Raw genomic sequence first — 22,536 nt, forward strand, 5'->3', positions numbered from 1 at the left:
GGACGAGAAATCGGCTCAACAATTTGGCGCCGTCTGTGAGAAACTTATCAGAAACCTAACGCCGAAGAACACAGATCGGATCTGAAAGAATGTCTTCTAACAACGAGCACGAAATCTCGGTTTCTGGAGCCGATCCGGAGACATGGGCTCTTCTGTTGAAACTCGTTGAATTCCAGAGATCAACCCGATCCCAGCTCGATAGCTTGACAGCTGCGCAATCATCGCTTCAAGAGAGCTCGACGCTGAGTGAGCTATTCTACTGAGTTTGACCGGTCCATCCGCCGCAACCGGACGAAGGTTCGCCCCACCCGGGAGGCGGCTAAGCTTCTCCGGGATCCACATGTCGAACGATATGGCCGGCACTAGCAATACGGCCGGAATTGGCCAGTTTGATGGACAGGTCGAGGCCAGTGTTTGGCAAGCTCGACCGACTCAAGGCTTCCTACCGCCCCCGCCTCCGGGAGGCCCTCCTCCTAGATATGTTCCTCAAGTCATCAACCTCCCCCGCGAGGAAGGAGTTCCTGAGGAACCAAACTATTTCGAGCCGATAGTTCGTCCAGAAGAAAGAAACCCTCAGAGAGGAGAAATCCAAACTGGGGGAGAACAGTTCGCCGTAGAAATCCCGAGGGATGATCACCCCGCGTTCAATGCCTTCCGTCAGATGGTGGATGAGAAGTTCCGGGCTGTAGACTCCCGAATGTACTATGCCACGAGCTCGGCCCCCGAGATCGACCGGCTGGTGGCAGATACTGGGCGAACCCCTTTTGCTCCATGTATTACCCAAGTCAAAGTTGGGGACACCGGAAAGATCAGGTTACCCAAGTACTCTGGTACTTCCAACCCGAAAACATATGTGACGGCCTTTTGCATCGCGATGGGGCGAGCATGTCTACGAGATAACTAGCAAGAAGCAGGGTTTTGCCAGTTATTCGCCGAGAACCTGTCAGGAAGCGCCTTGGATTGGTTTTCACGTCTTGAAGAAGGGTCGATAAGTTCTTTTCAACAGTTGTCAGCCGCATTCATCAAACACTACTCGATGCTAGTAGAAGATGAGGCGACCATGGCAGACCTATGGAACACCCAATAAACCCGAGACGAAACTCTGAAAAGCTTCATGACAAGGTTTAAGACTGTCATGTCAAAAATCCCTTCCTTGGAGGGAGAATCGGCTATGAACGCTCTAAAAAATGGGTTGTGGCACAAGTTTAGATTCCGAGAGGAAATGACCGTAAACAGACCACCCACCATCGAGGATGCAATTCATCGTGCCTCAAACTACGCCAAAGCTGAGGAAGAAAGGGCCCTCCTGTCAAAGAAACATAATCCAAGGAAAGTCCCTTCTATGACACCTGTTCCGGCCATGGCCAGGACACCTGGAATGAGGCCTTACCGAAACAATGAATGGATGAAGCCTCCAAACATCCCAGAACATGCCTTTAACGTAAACAATGAGGGAGTTTCTGAAAGAGGCACCCCGAAACGGCCGCGTGACAAGAAAAAATTCTGCGATTTCCACAAAAATTACGGACACGACACTGGATTGTGTCGTAGACCGAAAGGTACTTATTGAGAAATAGAAAAATGGAGAGCTGAAGAATGTCGACATGGGACCACCGCCCCAGAAGAAGGAATTTAACAATAACAGAACCCGAGGAAATCCCTCCCCGAAAAGGGGAAGGGAAAAGGAGGACGATGACGACGTTCCCCAAGCAAAACCCCGGATCGACTATATCATGGGAGGTTCAAAGTTTTGCAGGGATAACGTAAACTCAATTAAGGCACACCAACGTCAACTTAAAGGTACACCGAGGTCATCTGGGTGCCAAAAGGTAGAGGATACCACGATCTCATTCAATGAAGACGATACCAAAAGGCTATATGGGCCCCATGACGACGCTTTGATCATCAAACTCGAAGTGGGTAACTGCTGTTGGGGAATCAAGTGGGTATCAGACACGAACAATCGCTCTGATACCACTTGTCGGTGGATCGAGCGCGCATCAGACACGAACGATCGCTCCGATGCGACTCGTTTGAGATGATTCCACCATATAACCATATTAATGAGGAAAAATAATTAATTACGCTGATCATAAGCTAATTAAATTATGGTTATAATTAACAAGATCTAGTTATGTTTAATTAATTTAATTCACGAGAGCATATAAGTCAAGCAACCGATATAAAAGTAAACGAGTACTTACATTGATTTTCGGTTCAGCTACAGAACGCTCCAATCCAATCACGTACTCCTTGCGTCGTCTTGATGAAGGACTCGAGGATGACACCTTAGTCTTCCGAAACGTAATCTCCGAGACGAATAAGAAAGATGAGTGGGCACAGTCTTTATCTCACTGGATCACGAAACTAGGTGTTTCGAGATCTCTCTCTTATTTTACTAAGAATGGAAACGAATTTCCGAGGGGAGGGAGAGGCTGTTTTGCACGGCCAAGGTAGCCTAGAGTGCACGAAATTATTAGGTCAAAATCCTTAATTTTTGCCTTCTCATGAACCCGTATTTATAGTAGTAAAAAGGAGATATTCATGGAATCTTCCAGAATATTTTATTTCCTTTTATTGTGTTCATACTAGAGGATTTAATCTAGGCCCTTGGATCTCAACAAGTGAATCCTACTTTTTCTCTCATCCATCAGATCAATATCTATGGGATATTATTCTTTTATTTAAATAGAGAATAATTTATTTAGTGAGATAATAAAGGAGAATATATTATTCTCCTAAATATTCTCCTAAATATTTTCCTTTAAATAAGGAGAAAATATAGGACAATATCTTATATTTTTCTCTCTCCTTTATTTAAACAACTAAAGAGAAAATATTGGTAAATACCAATATTGAAATTTCGAACTTGATGGCACACGGCCAAGGAGATTTGCGCAAACCCTAGTACCAAAAATCCTAATTCGAATTTTCCATGTGTGCAAGGCCCAATTGCTTAAAACCCAATTAATTATTTATTTACTTGGTCCAACAATAAACAAATAATTAATAATTGTTTATTTACTTGATCAAACAATAAATAAACAATTCTACCATAAATATTTATTTAATTCTGCGAATACCCGTTTTCCAGAATTAATGTTGTCAATCACAATTACAGCAAGTGAGATTAATAATGATAAACATTATTATACGAAAGTTCTTATCCGCCTTTATCATAGCCGAATCGGGGACTATGGACCTAGTAATAGGAGCTTAACAAATCCGATGAAAAAGACGAAATAGTCATTTCTCTTTTGTCCATCGATTCGTCTAATCTTGGTCAAATACTCCACCTTGTAAGCCAATACTGAACTCTCCTTTATACTAGAATTATATTTACTCATCGTGACGAGTGTCCACTGATATAGTCAGTTCGTGATCAAGATCCTACAGGTTCAACCCGTATCGAGAGAAGTCAATTTATCTGTTATACTTCTCTTGATACATATCAGCCCTGAGCATTGTTGCTTCCCCAGCGAAAGATTCTTTCGAACGTTACTTACTTCGAAAGTGCTAGCAATCTATCGGTTCTGGAATCAACCCTTAGGTGAGCGAACATTAACCTTCTTTTAGGAAGGCTGGATTCCGTATCTGTAAATCATTTCCCACTCGAATTATGCTCTGAGAAAACTCCCAAGACATAAGCTGTGATTAGCATGAATAGCCTTTTAGCGAATGAGTCAAAGAGCTCAGTAACATAACCCAGTGTCCATGATCACTTCAGGATTTAGATCAAGTCTCACTGTGACCATCATAGTGACCTCGGTTAGTGTGTCGTAACGGTCCTTAAACGACACATCTACAACCAAGACCTGTCCAAGTCGTACACTTACCACAAGTGTAGAATGCTCCCACATAGTGATCAGCCTTCACCTATGTGTTCCACATATATGACTTTAGATATAGCTTTCCAGGCGTATATCAGTCATCGACCATGTTTTAGAACACCGCCCGAACTCAGGTGCCCAGCACGTGACTCAGTTAGATACGGAGGCTATGGAAGATAGTTGTTATTGATTCTAATTGTAAAGAACTCAACCCACTAATCATATAATGCTAATAAAGTAATCTTATTATCGAATTTAGTAATCATTTATTTATTATCTTCAAGTGGGCAATATTCCCAACAATCTCCCACTTTGACCAGAGAAGATAAGTTTCCTTCAGCCAATTTAATTCTTTGCCATCATTATAGACGGTTTAGACTTTGACCCAGGATTGAGATTCCCATCATATGGATTCCCACTTTATCTATACTCTATCATTTATGTCGATCTGACATATGTCCCATTTTCATATTATTCTAGTTCATGCATTTTTGCTAGTGATCTTTGACTTACCATTTTAAGGTCAAGTCAAATTGTTCATAGTAAATAAATTTACTTTAGAACAAATTAACACTTCGCATACCTTTAGATTATACACCAGACTTTATATCTAAAGATAACAAGTCTCCCTATCAAGGTGTACATCCCTTTGGTGCCAAAACAGGTTGCACCATTGCATGGTTTGATCTCATCACCACTTACTATAGTGTGATTTATTGAACGTGTTTAAATAAGAACTTTATTGACCTATTTCCATTACTTGGTTATTTATAGTTCATCCTTGTTTGTCGTGTTCATATTCAATATATACACATGACTTTAAGGATTTACTATATTTAAATAACTAAGTATCTCACTATTTCCAGAAATTACAGTGTTTACAACACATGTAGTTATTCTCGGAAATACAACATTGTCTAAGGTCTAATTATTAGTCCTTTTAAAGACAATGTTGATAGCCTCAACATTGAGCTCATACCTTATATCAATAAGTATGTTTGAGACATAATGGAACGAGCATGTCGTTTCTAAATTTAATTTTAGAAACAGTTAGCTCAGCCAATTTACTTGTGTCATAATGAGGTCTAGAACTATAATAGTAATGACTTTATTCATGACACTTGTTTAGGAGCTATACTTATCGATCATTCTCAAAATATCGATTATAACAAACATCCATGTACAATCATGACTAGTTTGTTAAGTACTTAGGATCTACCTTTCATATTTCAAAAGGTTTAGTAGTATAACTACTTCGATCCATGTATTTATGTTATTGGAACTTCATCCTCAAATGATAGTTCATCTTCAATTTTGAAGATCCCAAATGAAGTGGTTCGTGGTATCAGAAAGAAGAGTATCATTGATGATAATGTCTCTCCTTAAGGGCTCAATCCCTTACCTTATAGCTTATTAAAGCTTAAACCATTTCATTAATCCTTTTATAGATCTCTCTATTCCTTTAAGCTAATAGCTTAACAGGTAGATCTATTAAATATGGGCTAATAACTTTCAGACAAGTTAGTATGATCGAGAGTGATATCTCAAGATCATGTCTTTCTATTTAAGGAAAGTTTATTGTTGATGAGAGTGACAAGGATCCATTCTAGGATGCTCCCACTAGGTTATTGATTTTAACGACAAGATAATTCAAAATTATCCTTCCTTTCAATTCATTGATTTATGTGGCAAGGTAATCATTGATTACTCTTCCACTTTAATTATTGAATAATAGCATATACATTCCGGTTAAGGATGCCATCTTCAATGATGGGTTTAATCCTGTGAAGGATGTTGCTATTTATTGAACAACAAGTGGCTAGATTTCATTAAAGAAAGCTCTCACTCTTTTATTGAACAATAGTTACTAGAATCCAATTAAGGATGCTCCCACACAATAATATTGGTTATTTAGTGGCTAGGTTCCATTTATGGATGCTCCCACTATGTCAATGAATAAGAGTAGCTAGGTTCCAGCTAAGGATGCTCCTACTCGATTATTGAATTTTAGACTGGCTAGGTTCCAATTAAGGATGCTCTCACTCAATCAATAAATCTAGAGTGACTAGGTTCCATTCAAGGGTGCTCCCACTCAATCAATACGAGTATTAGTGACTAGGTTCCAATTAAGGAAGCTCCCACTAATTTAATTCTGTTGTCAATGGTGCCCACAAGAAGAGTTGTAATCTTTGTATTATGCATTTGATGTAATAAAGTCTCATGAAGACTCTTGCTTGTAATTGCTTATTCATTAATAATAAAGTTGAAACGTTCATTCATTCTTTCTTTGTTTGAAGCTTTATGATAAAACCTTAGTCTTTTAGTCCATAAACAAACTAAACAACTTACGAAGAGACAAATGTAGATTTGCATGAACAAACTCTTCGTAGTTTGCTTAAAACGATATATTCGCAATCTAAGGGTCAAAGGACTATTGACCTCAGTACGATTGTTAGGAGAATCTATGATGTCTGGTTATGGGGCATTGAGAGTTGGAGACTCTATAGTTCTTCTAGGTATCTTCCGAAGGTACTGAATTGACCAGTGCACTTCTAGAGACAAGATAAGAACAAACCATTTAACCTCTTATGTCTCGAAGTCACTACGTATGAATTACATCGTGCTTACCTTAATCCTGAAATGAGACATGCCATTTCACACCTTACGTATTCTCATTTGAGAAAGTCAGAGTTCGGACTCACTATGTGATTCCGAACAAGGCCTATTGGTGAAGTACTAAGTTGTGAGAATGTCATGAGTAACTTTGTGAAGATCTCATAGATATGGAATTCATGTACAAGATTGCTGAAATGCAATGTATATCACCTCATGCTTTGTTCCTTGGAGTGTGAATAAATGAACTGGCCAGTGTCCAAATTGAGTCTTGACTCTTTTGGATGAAACAATGTGACTTGTTAGCTCCTCGTCAATACGTTGTTTCTAACTTATTCACAAGCGACAAAGGAGTTGAGGAAATAACAACTAGAAGGGTAAAATGGTAATTTTGTAAATCCCGACTAGCTGATGATATTCATGAAGGGTAAACACTGATAATATTCTGTGGATCCACTCATTACAATTAGGTTGAATTCTTGAGTAGAAAATAAATTCATTTGAACCGAGAGATTTTCAGTGTCAACTCTTTAGTGGAGTCAGTTGACATTAAGCTAAGCTTGGAAAAGGTTTGTGAACTTTTGAGTCCAAGTATTTTAGCTCAAGCTTTGTTCATTTGGATCCATGAGGTCACTGTCACGAATCACATCGATTAGGAATAGTTAAACTGGAAGCTAAGTCAAAACAGGAACGAAAATTGTCAAAAGGGTAATTTTGTCTTTTGGACATAGGACGAAATGAATGTCAATAATTTTTTTTTTGACATTGTCATATGATGACAAATGATTTAAACCACTCGGCCATATTGATGAATTTGGGCCTTGAGGATTAATTTCATTTCATAGAATTTTACTTGAAAATTCTTAATGGGCTTTTCTTATATTGTCATGAACAAATAAAGAAACATCTAGAAGCATGTTCTAGAAGGCCAATTTCGTGCATACCCTAGAGAGAAAGAGGAATTTATTTTGTGCATTGATGTATGAAGATACTTGCCAAAAGAAAAAGAGGAAACAAATTTCCTATACAAGGAAAGAGGATTTCGGCCAAATGGGTCAAGGGAGAAGCAAGATAAAAGAGGAAACAAATCCAAGGACTTGCTCCTATAGCTTGCACGTCCAAGATAGAGAAAGGGAAGCCAATATTTGCTCATGAATATGTGATATTCTATAGAAGAGGAAACTACCTTGTTGAAGGTAATCCCTCCCCTATAAATAGAGGCCTCATTCTCATTGTTTTCTCATTCAAAAGTTTTAGAGATTGAGAGTTTCTCTCTCTAGAACTTTGGCCGAACTCCTCTCTCTCTCTCTCTAGTTTATTTTCGATTTTTGTCTTGGCACCTAGGTCCTCATTTGACCTAGAGTTTAGCTCTGCGACTTCAAGACTTGTTCTTAAGTCGTAGTGTTTAAAAGTGTCCACTCACTAATTCCTTTTCTCTCGAGTGATTTAGTGATAGAAACTTTCGTGGTTGCTCGAGGTGCCGAGGAAAGAAAGAGGGACGTGCTGCGAGGGGAGACGAGTGTTCCAAACTTTCCAAAAGCTTCTTCAAAGTTCAAGCTTCAAGAAAGGTTAGTAAACTTCTATACTCATAATGGTTTTTAATTACATGTACTTGCTCTTTGTCTAGGTTAGTAAAAAACCGTTTTTACTTGAAAAGAAATCTTTTAAAATTCTGCCGCTTACTGAAGCGTTAATTATTTTCTTAAACCCTAGATCGATTCCAACAAATGGTATCAGAGCTATGGTCAAAGATTAGCATGTACATGTATTTAAAAATATGAGCTTGAAAATCGTTTTCGAAAGTTTACTAATTTTGTGACAAGTTAGAATTGTTATCTTAGATTTTTTTTTAATTTATTGCTCTTGCCTTTAAATTAAAAATCATGTTGATTTTCTATGAGTTTGGGATGTTTTTAAAACACATTAGAATCAGTTCTAAAAGTTTTTAATTTTTTATATTGAAAAACGTGTTTTAAAGGTTTGAGAAATTTCGAGTAAAATTTTGTGACTAGTTTTCTTGTCTTACTAGTTTCTTATTTTTACTTGAATCGTTTTATGCTTGTTGTTATTTCTTTTATGCCTTATTATTACCTTGCTAATAAAACACAAATAAAAGCTTTAACAACCTTCATAAAACGTTCCGTTACACTCGATTCTATTTCGCACCTAAAAAGGACCAAGCTTTAATTATTTCTTTTTCTTCGAACTGGAGTAAACCCGCATTAAAAGTGGCATAACTCTCTGCTCAGAAATCTAAATTTTATTATTTTTGAATCAAATTAAAGCTCTGTCTGTCCTCTGTCCAATGCCACCGGGTTCGACTCAAAAGGACATCGGAGCCGCTAGATATGGTGATTTTACTCCGAGGTGCGCGGCTGTGCTGAAACTCCAGTTTTTTAGAAATCCGGATTTTCAAACCCCACTACCATGAGTTATAGAACTCTAATGAGAAAACTTTCTTGAGCAAAAATGTTTTTCATATGATTATAAACATGATGTGTAAGATTAAAATGTTTTGATTTTTGAAAGTTTTAATTGAAATTGAGTTTTTACAAAACTAGTTTGAATTTTTAAAAACCGTTTTCACTTTCAAACTTGAAAATATTTTGTCATCCAAATCAAATAAGTTTTCAAAATGTTTTCAAAACTATATCTATATCACATATGTTCAAAATCTATATGCTCTTGAAAAATTTGAGTGGGAGGTCTCCTTGTAGACAAGCCGAAAAATAAAAGATGTGTAATCTCAAACTTTCAAGTGTTCGAGTGAGTTGAAGTTCACACTTCCCTCACGCACTTTCCCGAAATAGAAAATAGGAAAAGATCGAGTATGTACCTTGTGCCTTTATGCACTAATACTGCTCTAAACATGTGGATCTAGGATTCTCTTCTAGTTGTCCGCTCTGTCGCTCTCTAACTAGGAAATCTGTTTCCGAACTTATAAGAGTCGATGAACCAACTCCAAAAACTGAGTGGGAGGGTTATATTTGTTGTTTGTAACCCGCGATCCCCAACACTAATGAAAGAAGCAATTAACGTGGGACTAAGAGCCGCTCTTGCGACCCTCACTTAAATGGGAGTACTCCAAGGCGTTATTGATTCGATCATTGCTCAATGAGCTACGTCCGAGAGTGAGACGATGATGGCAAGGCCTCCCCTTGGGGGATTGTTTTTCAAAGTTGACCTTTTGGACTAAGTGGTTGGTTGCACACTTAGGCTCAATCCCTAGTAATCCTCCCTTGAGGCTCTGCGAAAAGATGTGAGTGATCAAACCAATTTAAAAGGTGGCTAGTCAAAATAGATGTATTGACATCTTGGCTTAGCATTAATGATGTGTCATTTACTTATAAATGGAGATTTTTTGCGGCCTTCTCTTGAGGGAGTAAATTATCGTTTGGTTTATAACACCTTTGGATTTTATAAAAGTCTTAATAAAACTTAAATCCTAAACCAAAGACTAATCATAAACTTGTTTCAACTTAATTAAGCAACATGTCTCGCAAACTTCTCTCAATCATCTTTTCCTCGAACAAACTCGAAACCTATAACTACGCAGATTCGAAACATAACCTCGACATAATCCTTACCAAGCACAAATGGGTACTCACCACCCCGTGTCCTCCCCTGACGAATAATGATTCAACTCAAGAGGACAAAGACGCCTTGGCGGCCTGGCTTTGCTCCGATGAGATTGTGAGGTGCTATATCTTAGCATCAATGAACAATGTGTTGCAACAACAACATCGTGACATCGAGACTGCCGCCGACATGCTCACCAATCTCTATGAGATGTTTGGAGGGCAAAGGCGTCAAGCAAGGCAACAAGCAGTCCGACAGCTAATGAACTGTCACATGAAGGCTAGGACTCCTGTTGGAGACTTTATGATATTGATCATTAGTTTTCTGAATAAAATGGAAATCCTAGGATCTGAGATTAATGGGAAGAATGTCATAGATATGATCTTAGAAACTCTCCCCGCATCTCTTGATACCTCCAAGATGAACTACTCCATTAACAAGCTAGAGTACACAGTTACCAAGCTTATCGAGGAACTTCACACTGCTGTAGGTCTCACTAAGAGAAAGAGGAATCAAGGAGAGGCACATGCTACTGAGCAAAAAGCCTCCGCCTCTGGAACTGTGAAGAGACCTCACAAGGCCGATAAAAAGAACTGTCCTGCCTATCTCAAAGCAAAGGAACATAGTATTGTACTAGTTACCGAAGCATGCTTAGTAGCTGATAATGTATCAACGTGGATTCTTTACTCCGCTGCTACTAACCATATATGCTGTTCCTTGAATGGTTTCAAGAAAACCAAAAGCTTAGAGGAAGGCGAGTTCTGTTTCAAATGGGGTGATGGGAGCCTGGTGTCTGTGAAGACTGTGGGATCCATGACGCTGTCTTTTGAAGACCGCACTTTAAACTTGAATGATGTTTATTTTGTTCCTACCTTTGGGAAGAACTTAATATCCGTTGCTCTTCTTCTTGAGCAAGATTATTGTTTAAAGTTCATTAAGAATGGAATTCGTATTTCGTTTCCTGATAATTCTTTTATTACTGATGCATGTATGAAGAATGCTCTTTTTTACATTTATCCCACTCAACCTTCCATCTTAGACACCGAAATAGATAATGATCTAATTAGGGAGCCAAAGAGGATCAAACTTTCTGAATCCTCCGATCTAACAAAATCAACATACCTATGGCACTTAAGACTTGGTCATATCAGTCTAGATAGGATTAAGAGACTTGTGAGGGACGGTCCACTCCAAGCCTCTGCAATAGGTTCACTACCTACTTGTGAATCCTGCATAGAAGGAAAAATGACTAAGCGACCTTTCTCCGATAAGGGTCGAAGAGCCACTGAGTTGCTGGAACTAGTACATTCTGATGTATGTGGTCCGCTCAGCCAACAGGCACGTGGAGGATACGAATACTTCGTTACTTTCACCGATGATTACTCGCGATATGGTTTTGTCTATTTGCTCAAACACAAATCCGAGACCTTTAACGTATTTAAGGTCTTTAGGGCTTTAGTGGAAAAGCAAACTGGCAACGTGATCAAAACCCTTCGATCTGATCGAGGTGGTGAGTATATGTCTGGAGAGTTCGATGACTTTCTTAAAGAAGAAGGTATCGCTTCTCAGCTTACCGCACCTGGCACACCTCAACAAAACGGAGTGTCAGAGAGAAGAAACCAAACTCTTATGGAGATGGTTAGATCAATGATGAGTTACTCATCACTCCCTCTTTCCTTTTGGGGATATGCCCTCGAAACAGCCGCTTACATTCTGAACCAAGTTCCGTCCAAAACGGTTCCTAGTACTCCTTATGAACGATGGACTGGCCGTAAAGTGAATCTTGGCCGCATCAGAATTTGGGGTTGCCCTGCACACGTGCTAAGGCAAAAGACTAGCAAGTTGGCTAGTAGGTCAGAATTGTGCTTGTTTGTGGGATATCCAAAGGAAACCAAGGGTTTCATCTTCTATAGTCCCGAGGACGATAAGACTTTCGTTAGCACGGATGCTCGTTTCCTTGAGGAGGACTTTATGAAGGATGCAAAACCTAGAAGCAAAATTGTGCTTGAAGAAAAGTTGGGTGAGGAAGCTTCTACCTCATCTGTAAGAACTGTTCTTACCCCAACTGAAACACAACCTAACTCATCAGAATCTCGTCAAGTAGTACTTCGACGTAGTGGGAGGGCTACTCAAAAGCTTGACAGGTACATGTCTTATGGAGACTCTCTTGTAGCCGTCTCTGACATGGATGATCCTGTTTCCTATAGCCAAGCGATGGCTTGTTCTGAATCAAACCTTTGGCTTGACGCCATGAAAGTTGAAATGCACTTGATGTATGTCAACAATGTCTGGAAACTTGTAGACCTTCCTGAAGGGATTAAACCCGTAGGGTGTAAGTAGATATACAAGAAGAAAAAGGGTCCTGATGGGAACGTCGAAACGTTCAAAGCACGACTTGTGGCGAAGGGTTATACCCAACAAGAAGGGATTGACTATGAAGAAACCTTCTCGCCAGTCGCGATGCTTAAATCCATCCGCATACTCCTATCCATAGCTGCAGCTCTCGACTATGAGATCTGGCAAATGGATGTCAAGATAGCCTTTCTGAATGGCAATCTTGACGAGCGTATTTACATGGCTCAACCAGACGGTTTCATGGAAGAAGGTCTAGAGACCAAGGTTTGTGAGTTGCTTAAGTCCATTTATGGATTAAAGCAAGCATCTAGGTCATGGAATATTAGATTCGATGAAACTGTAAAGAGCTTTGGCTTCGAACAGTCAATAGATGAGCCTTTTGTTTACAAGTTAATACACGAAGGTAAAGTTGTATTTCTGGTACTATATGTCGATGATATACTACTCATTGGTAATGACGTGGGTAAGTTATCTGAGGTTAAGGTCTGGCTGGCAAAGCAATTCGATATGAAGGATCTAGGAGAAGCCGCGCACATTCTGGGGATCCAAATCTTTCGAGATAGGAAAAACCGGACCCTGTCACTCTCTCAAGCATCTTATATTGATAAGGTAATGGATCGCTTTTCGATGCAAGACTCCAAGAAGGGCCAAACACCCTTTAGGCATGGAGTTTCACTCTCTAAGGACCAGTCTCCCAAAACTGCACAAGAGATTGAAGACATGAGGAAAATTCCTTACGCCTCTGCCGTAGGAAGCCTCATGTATGCTATGCTTTGCACTAGACCTGACATCTGTTTCGCCGTTGGCGTAGTTAGCCGTTTCCAATCCAACCCTGGACCCGAGCACTGGATTGATGTTAAGCATGTTCTTAAGTATCTTCGAAGAACTAGGAACTTGATGCTTACATACTCAGGTACTGACCTGACTATGACGGGATATACCGACTCCGATTTTCAAGTGGATAAGGATTCCAGGAAATCCACTTCGGGATCTGTGTTCATCCTTAATGGTGGAGCTGTTGTGTGGAGGAGTATTAAGCAATCTTGCATTGCTGACTCCACAATGGAAGCAGAATATGTGGCTGCTTGTGAAGCATCCAAAGAGGCTGTATGGAATGTCATGAGTAACTTTGTGAAGATCTCATAGATATGGAATTCATGTACAAGATTGCTGAAATGCAATGTATATCACCTCATGCTTTGTTCCTTGGAGTGTGAATAAATGAACTGGCCAGTGTCCAAATTGAGTCTTGACTCTTTTGGATGAAACAATGTGACTTGTTAGCTCCTCGTCAATACGTTGTTTCTAACTTATTCACAAGCGACAAAGGAGTTGAGGAAATAACAACTAGAAGGGTAAAATGGTAATTTTGTAAATCCCGACTAGCTGATGATATTCATGAAGGGTAAACACTGATAATATTCTATGGATCCACTCATTACAATTAGGTTGAATTCTTGAGTAGAAAATAAATTCATTTGAACCGAGAGATTTTCAGTGTCAACTCTTTAGTGGAGTCAGTTGACATTAAGCTAAGCTTGGAAAAGGTTTGTGAACTTTTGAGTCCAAGTATTTTAGCTCAAGCTTTGTTCATTTGGATCCATGAGGTCACTGTCACGAATCACATCGATTAGGAATAGTTAAACTGGAAGCTAAGTCAAAACAGGAACGAAAATTGTCAAAAGGGTAATTTTGTCTTTTGGACATAGGACGAAATGAATGTCAATAATTTTTTTTTTGACATTGTCATATGATGACAAATGATTTAAACCACTCGGCCATATTGATGAATTTGGGCCTTGAGGATTAATTTCATTTCATAGAATTTTACTTGAAAATTCTTAATGGGCTTTTCTTATATTGTCATGAACAAATAAAGAAACATCTAGAAGCATGTTCTAGAAGGCCAATTTCGTGCATACCCTAGAGAGAAAGAGGAATTTATTTTGTGCATTGATGTATGAAGATACTTGCCAAAAGAAAAAGAGGAAACAAATTTCCTATACAAGGAAAGAGGATTTCGGCCAAATGGGTCAAGGGAGAAGCAAGATAAAAGAGGAAACAAATCCAAGGACTTGCTCCTATAGCTTGCACGTCCAAGATAGAGAAAGGGAAGCCAATATTTGCTCATGAATATGTGATATTCTATAGAAGAGGAAACTACCTTGTTGAAGGTAATCCCTCCCCTATAAATAGAGGCCTCATTCTCATTGTTTTCTCATTCAAAAGTTTTAGAGATTGAGAGTTTCTCTCTCTAGAACTTTGGCCGAACTCCTCTCTCTCTCTCTCTCTCTCTAGTTTATTTTCGATTTTTGTCTTGGCACCTAGGTCCTCATTTGACCTAGAGTTTAGCTCTGCGACTTCAAGACTTGTTCTTAAGTCGTAGTGTTTAAAAGTGTCCACTCACTAATTCATTTTCTCTCGAGTGATTTAGTGATAGAAACTTTCGTGGTTGCTCGAGGTGCCGAGGAAAGAAAGAGGGACGTGCTGCGAGGGGAGACGAGTGTTCCAAACTTTCCAAAAGCTTCTACAAAGTTCAAGCTTCAAGAAAGGTTAGTAAACTTCTATACTCATAATGGTTTTTAATTACATGTACTTGCTCTTTGTCTAGGTTAGTAAAAAACCGTTTTTACTTGAAAATAAAATTTTTAAAATTCCGCCGCTTACTGAAGCGTTAATTATTTTCTTAAACCCTAGATCGATTCCAACAAATTCATCATCAACACTAATTTTTAGTTGTGTCTCCTTTATTACTTATTATTCGCACAAGTCATTGTCGAATAATGATAATATTTATTTAGATGCTTTTCAAGCTCTAAATAGTTCTTAAACAATAAAACATATTCAACATAAGAATTTAATGAAGCAATAAAAGCTAATTAAATTCTAACAGAGATAATAACTTAGAAAATATTTATATTTATTTATTGTGCTTCTATATAACATATGAACGGAAAAACGTGACCTTCATATTCTATATCTTTTTCATAAGGACATAAGCATTCATGCATATTCAAATATCATAAAAAGCAATCAAGGCATTCAATAGAAGGAAATATTTAAAGACACAACCTTGTGTTCATAAATTATGTAATAAAACATAAAGAAAGAAAGATTCATCCTTTCTGGAATAGCCATAAAGGCTACAATCCAGAAAACCTCGGATTATTAAATGACACATCCCATGTTCAAAAATAAATCCAAAAATGAAAGTAATAAAACTAGCGGGAAATTAGATCTTCAAACGGAGCATGAGCTTCTCTACAATACGGGCTTGAATCCGACATTGCTCAGCAAGCTCGTCTACACATGTGTGCTCCATCAGATCTGCTCCGCAACAAGCAAAGAAGTATGCTCATGAATAATTATCCTCAAAACATTTTTCGGATATCTTTAATCATGAATTTTAAGGTACAATACCAGCATTCTTCTTGTTTTTCTCAAGCTCAGCCAAGTACAAAGGACAATGCCTCTTCCAATGGCCTTGAGTGTTGCAGTGGTTGCATTTACCAATGCTTTCTCGCTTCTTTTATTTTCCTTTTCCACTTCTCTTGAAGTTCTTCCTTTCCTTCTTAGCGGGACCTTTCCCCTTTGAAGTATTCGGACGTGCCTTAGATGAATCAGCACCAGAAGTCAACTTCTTCTTGGTTTTAGGCGAAGAAATCTTGTCAGCATAGAGAGCTGACCCTTTGTTCTTCCCATGTCGAGTGATAGACTCGAAAGTCTGTAGTTCATTCAACAGCTGAGACAGTCCATACGTCAACTTGTTCATGATGTAGTTGGACGTAAACTGTATGAAGTCACTCGAAAGGGAATTCAGGATTATTCCCACCTGAGTAACCTCATCCATCTGTGCCCCATGGAGTTCAGCTTCGGTGAAGTAGTTAGTCATCTTCATGACATGATCCCTCACCGGAGTTCCCGCAGTCATCCTAGTGCTAGTGCACTTATGGGTGAGCTCAATGCGGGCTTGCTCGCTTTGCATCCCAAACATTTGTTGCAACGAGTCAAGGATCTCCACAGCGGTCTCCTTCCCTTCCATCTTAGTTCGCAACGCATCAGATATGCTTGCGAGCATGTAGGCCACCGCCTTGTTATTGGCAGTAGTCCACTTGTCATAGTCCTCCCTCAAGTTCTTGGAGGCACCATGAGCAGGAAGAGGAGGTCTGTCTTCAGTGAGGATAAAGCGAATGCTTTCACTCACAAGCAAAATGTTGAGATTCGACTTCCACTTAGGGAAGTTATCTCCAGTCAGGACGTCTTTCGACAACAGGGCCATAATAGGGTTCGACATGATTACTAAAAACATAAAAATCACATTTATTGGCAATATGAAAAGAAACAACTATCAATATAATTTAGGAAATAAAAACTATAATGCAAACATGCACGGGATAAAATACTAATCAAAAGAACCCAGTATTTATATTCCAAGGTAATTCGACTAATAGTCACAGTCCGTTTCACTCTAGTGACGTAACGGAGTGCACCTAGTGAAAATGAGAACCATCTAAGATTAGTGAGCAATCATAGTACATGCACCTTCATAACTATGCTCACTAACTACCACTTTTATAGGAATCTTTGGCCACATGAGCAACCACCGGTTGGTTCATGCATGAGTCAACCCAACATTTCAGCGAAAGAAATCTAGCTCATACGCACTAGCGTAACTAGTACACGCAGAGATCAACCCTCCCACCTATCGTCAGAGACACAACCTTGGTATTGGAATCAGAAAAGCCCTTCCGAATGGAACTGACCACCATGTTTAGAAAACCGTCGATCACGAGGGATCTTTCATCCTCACGGTGTTGTGTCAATGTTGGAGACCTACGACTCAATATACTTTCAGTATTTTAATTTTCCTAGCATTAACTTTAATCTAGGTGATCCACTCAAGTTAACTAAGTCATATTAAAAACTCGAGTGTTTTTAAGCTACCCTTAAAAACAGATGTTTCGATATAGCTTAGTGATTAGGAATTCGTGACATCTAGTCTTGATTATCCTAAAAGTATTCCATCACGGAAAAGCTCCCAGTAGAGAAGGTGAGACACTAGGTCTTCTTAAGTACCTCTCAGCTTAGCCTCTTATCGGCTTGGTGACAAAGCTCTCCGATCCGTTCAACTCATTCATTAATTAACTATCCTAATCCAATTAGACAATTTTAATGAATGAAAGCCCATGACAACCATTAACATACGATACATGATCTAAGTTATAGCATACAAGCATGGCATAGTAATTAAATAAACAAGCAAGAGCATGCAAGAATGGTTTGATTCGGATTGATCGTTTCCTATTTGATTCTATAAAGTAAATCAAGATGAGCCCAATCACATTGGCCCATGGATTCAATTGGGCCCATTCTTATGTCCCTTAGAAAAATAAATCAATATCAAATTATTTAATTTTTCTAGTTTTTTATCGAAAAAATTAATTAAGTAAGGGCCCATTCCAATGTCCCATTTAAAATAAATCGATATCATAATCATTTATTTTGTAATGTTTTAAATAAAAATCATTAGGGCTCAGCCCATATAATTAATTAAATAAAACATTAAAAAAAATTAATTTTTTTTTCGGTAATTTTTTTTAATGAGTGGGCCCGTGGGCCCACTAGGGTTTCCGGGCTGAGGCCCGGATGAATCCTCTAATCTTGACCTAGGTCAAGATTAGACTTGAGGCTACACCGGACCGCCTCCGCCACGAGGGCACGGCCCGGCACGAAGAGGCGGCCGAGACTTGTCATAAAATTTTGTGACAAGTTTTCTTGTGGCGTAGTCGTGGAGGCTTTCTTCGTCCGTCATGCTTCTTCGTTGTGTGTCCGTCTCTCACCGATCGTCGTGATCAAGAACGTCGCACCATCGGATTACAATAATAATAATAATAATTACATAAAACCTATACCCTTTGAATTTCGGGTTTACAATAATCTAGAAAAGCGAGAATCAAATATTCTACGATCAAACCACGAATCACAATTCACATATCATATATTGAATTGCATGAAATTCACATCCACATATAATTTCATTCAAACCATATTTAAATTCATTACAAGAACGAATCGATTAATTAATCATAACATCTAGCTCTGATACCACTTGTTGGGGAATCAAGTGGGTATCAGACACGAACAATCGCTATGATACCACTTGTCAGTGGATCGAGCGCGCATCGGACATGAACGATCGCTCCGATGCGACTCGTTTGAGATGATTCCACCATATAACCATATTAATGCGGAAAAATAATTAATTACGCTGATCATAAGCTAATTAAATTATGGTTATAATTAACAAGATCTAGTTATGTTTAATTAATTTAATTCACGAGAGCATATAAGTCAAGCAACCGATATAAGAGTAAACGAGTACTTACATTGATTTTTGGTTCAGCTACAGAACGCTCCAATCCAATCGCGTACTCCTTGCGTCGTCTTGATGAAGGACTCAAGGATGACACCTTAGTCTTCCGAAACGTAATCTCCGAGACGAATAAGAAAGATGAGTGGGCACAGTCTTTATCTCACTGGATCACGAAACTAGGTGTTTCGAGATCTCTCTCTTATTTTACTAAGAATGGAAACGAATTTCCGAGGGGAGGGAGAGGCTGTTTTGCACGGCCAAGGTAGCCTAGAGTGCACGAAATTATTAGGTCAAAATCCTTAATTTTTGTCTTCTCATGAACCCGTATTTATAGTAGTAAAAAGGAGATATTCATGGAATCTTCCAGAATATTTTATTTCCTTTTATTGTGTTCACACTAGAGGATTTAATCTAGGCCCTTGGATCTCAACAAGTGAATCCTACTTTTTCTCTCATCCATCAGATCAATATCTATGGGATATTATTCTTTTATTTAAATAGAGAATAATTTATTTAGTGAGATAATAAAGGAGAATATATTATTCTCCTAAATATTCTCCTAAATACTTTCCTTTAAATAAGGAGAAAATATAGGACAATATCTTATATTTTTCTCTCTCCTTTATTTAAACAACTAAAGAGAAAATATTGGTAAATACCAATATTGAAATTTCGAACTTGATGGCACACGGCCAAGGAGATTTGCGCAAACCCTAGTGCCAAAAATCCTAATTCGAATTTTCCATGTGTGCAAGGCCCAATTGCTTAAAACCCAATTAATTATTTATTTACTTGGTCCAACAATAAACAAATAATTAATAATTGTTTATTTACTTGATCAAACAATAAATAAACAATTCTACCATAAATATTTATTTAATTCTGCGAATACCCGTTTTCCAGAATTAATGCTGTCAATCACAATTACAGCAAGTGAGATTAATAATGATAAACATTATTATACGAAAGTTCTTATCCGCCTTTATCATAGCCGAATCGGGGACTATGGACCTAGTAATATGAGCTTAACAAATCCGATGAAAAAGAAGAAATAGTCATTTCTCTTTTGTCCATCGATTCGTCTAATCTTGGTCAAATACTCCACCTTGTAAGCCAAGACTGAACTCTCCTTTATACTAGAATTATATTTACTCATCGTGACGAGTGTCCACTGATATAGTCAGTTCGTGATCAAGATCCTCCAGGTTCAACCCGTATCGAGAGAAGTCAATTTATCTGTTATACTTCTCTTGATACATATCAGCCTTGAGCATTGTTGCTTCCCCAGTGAAAGATTCTTTCGAACGTTACTTACTTCGAAAGTGCTAGCAATCTATCGGTTCTGGAATCAACCCTTAGGTGAGTGAACATTAACCTTCTTTCAGGAAGGCTGGATTCCGTATCTGTAAATCATTTCCCACTCGAATTATGCTCTGAGAAAACTCCCAAGACATAAGCTGTGATTAGCATGAATAGCCTTTTAGCGAATGAGTCAAAGAGCTCAGCAACATAACCCAGTGTCCATGATCACTTCAGGATTTAGATCAAGTCTCACTGTGACCATCATAGTGACCTCGGTTAGTGTGTCGTAACGGTCCTTAAACGATACATCTACAACCAAGACCTGTCCAAGTCGTACACTTACCACAAGTGTAGAATGCTCCCACATAGTGATCAGCCTTCACCTATGTGTTCCACATATATGACTTTAGATATAACTTTCCATGCGTATATCAGTCATCGACCATGTTTTAGCACACCGCCCGAACTCAGGTGCCCAGCACGTGACTCAGTTAGATACGGAGGCTATGGAAGATAGTTGTTATTGATTCTAATTGTTTAGAACTCAACCCACTAATCATATAATGCTAATAAAGTAATCTTATTATCGAATTTAGTAATCATTTATTTATTATCTTCAAGTGGGCAATATTCCCAACAACTGCGTAGTAGCCAGAATCTTGGTTGATGGAGGAAGCTCCGTAGATGTTATATTCAAAACCACTTTGGATAGAATGAACATCGAGGAGCCTGAAATCGAGCACAAACCCAACCAGCTATCTGGGTTCAATAGGGAAGTAACACCTTCTTTAGGAATCATTGAACTCCCTGTACGGGCTGGAGACATAAACCGGATGGTCGAATTTATCGTTCTCAACTGCCCGTCCCCGTTCAACGCTATCTGTTGTCGGTCGTTTTCGGAAAACCCGAGACGCCAAGAAGGCACGTCGCTCAAAGGGCCGATGGTCAGGCCGGAGGTCCTGAGGAGCGGCAAGTCTTCAAGCCCTCGCCCAAACTCTTGACTTCTTGAGTCGAGCTTAGCCCCTCGAGTTGAGACTTGAGTCGGTTCCTCGAATCGAGCCTCGCTCTTCGAGTTGAGCCTTGAGTCGATTTCCTCGGGTCGAGCTTCGCTCCTTGAAGTTGAGCTTCGAATCGGTCTCCTCGAGTCGAGCATCGCTCCTTGAGTTGAGCCTCGAGTCGGTCTCCTCGAGTCGAGCATCGCTCGTCGAGTCGAGCACCAACTCGAGTCCTATCCGTCAAACAAACATTTGTGTCATAACCCAAAATACCATGCCCACAATAGTTCAACGGGCCCGGAAGCGAGACGGTCACAAAAAGCCCACAGAAACGAAGCCCAGCGCACGCCGCGGGTTCTGCACCGCGCGCCACGCGCCAAGGCTCGCACGCCGCGCAGGTCGTGCGCCACAGGTTGTGCGCCGCGGGTTTTGGCACCGCGCGCCGCGCGCAAAGAGTCGCGCGCCGCGCAGGTCGTGCGCCGCAGGTTGTGCGCCACGGGTTTTGGCACCGCGCGCCGCGCGCAAAGAGTCACGCGCCGCGCAGGTCGTGCGCCGCAGGCTGTGCGCCGCGGGTTTTGGCACCGCGCGCCGCGCGGTGTGCGCCGCGGGTTGTGCGCCTCTTCTTGAAAAGAGACGCGTTCCTAGTCCCACATGGACGCCGAATGACCCCCTTAGGGTCCTCAAACACCTATATAAACCCCTCCCATTGAGGGGAAAATCATCCCTTCATCTCCTATCGACATGCTCGATTTCTTACTCTTCTCTGCTTCTCTGGATGCCATATTTGGCCTGAAGCAGTTTCTCTTCTCTCTCCCCCGTTCTCAGAGGTTCCGAAGCACTCACGAGGACTTCCCGGACGTCGCTCCCTCTGACCGAACGTTATCCGGTGCTCAAGCACGCCCCTAGGGTTCTCGACTAGAGTTCCCCTCGCGCGTCTAACACGCTAGACGCGTACGCGATCTCCGAGGCTCTGAGACGCTGCCGAGGACTCCTCGCACCCCGTCTCCTTCGTCGAGCACGCTTCTCCGCCGAGGTTCTACGCCTCATACTGCGTCTTTCACGCTTGAACTACGTTCTGACCTGATCCCACGCACGGGTACGTAGGCAGCCGACAACCAAGGCACGCTCACTCCTCATCCTCACCCCCTACCTCTCCCGAGAGGCGGGTTGATCGGAGAAAACCCTAGCTCGAGACTATCGAGTTCACACTCTTGGTCCGGCCTTGGATCGAACCGCCCGAGGTTTTAAATAGTTGTTCATTTTCGTGCGACAACATGTTGGCGCTAGAAGGAGGGGACTTCCCGACCTATTCAGCCCGAAATCCCTTCTGTTCATCTTCTTCTTTTCTTCTGCGAACTCAACCTTTTCGAACTTGAGAAACGATGAGTAGCCAACCACCCGTACGTTTTGAGGGCGTGAACAACCCCGAAAACGTCACTGGGACCAAGAAATACTTCTTGCACTCCCGAGCGCATGGTGACGAAGAGTC

The sequence above is a fragment of the Urtica dioica genome, chromosome 4, assembly GCF_054948205.1.
Source record: "Urtica dioica subsp. dioica isolate 48M chromosome 4, U.dioica_male_clone48M_v1_H2, whole genome shotgun sequence".
Lineage (NCBI taxonomy): Eukaryota > Viridiplantae > Streptophyta > Magnoliopsida > Rosales > Urticaceae > Urtica > Urtica dioica.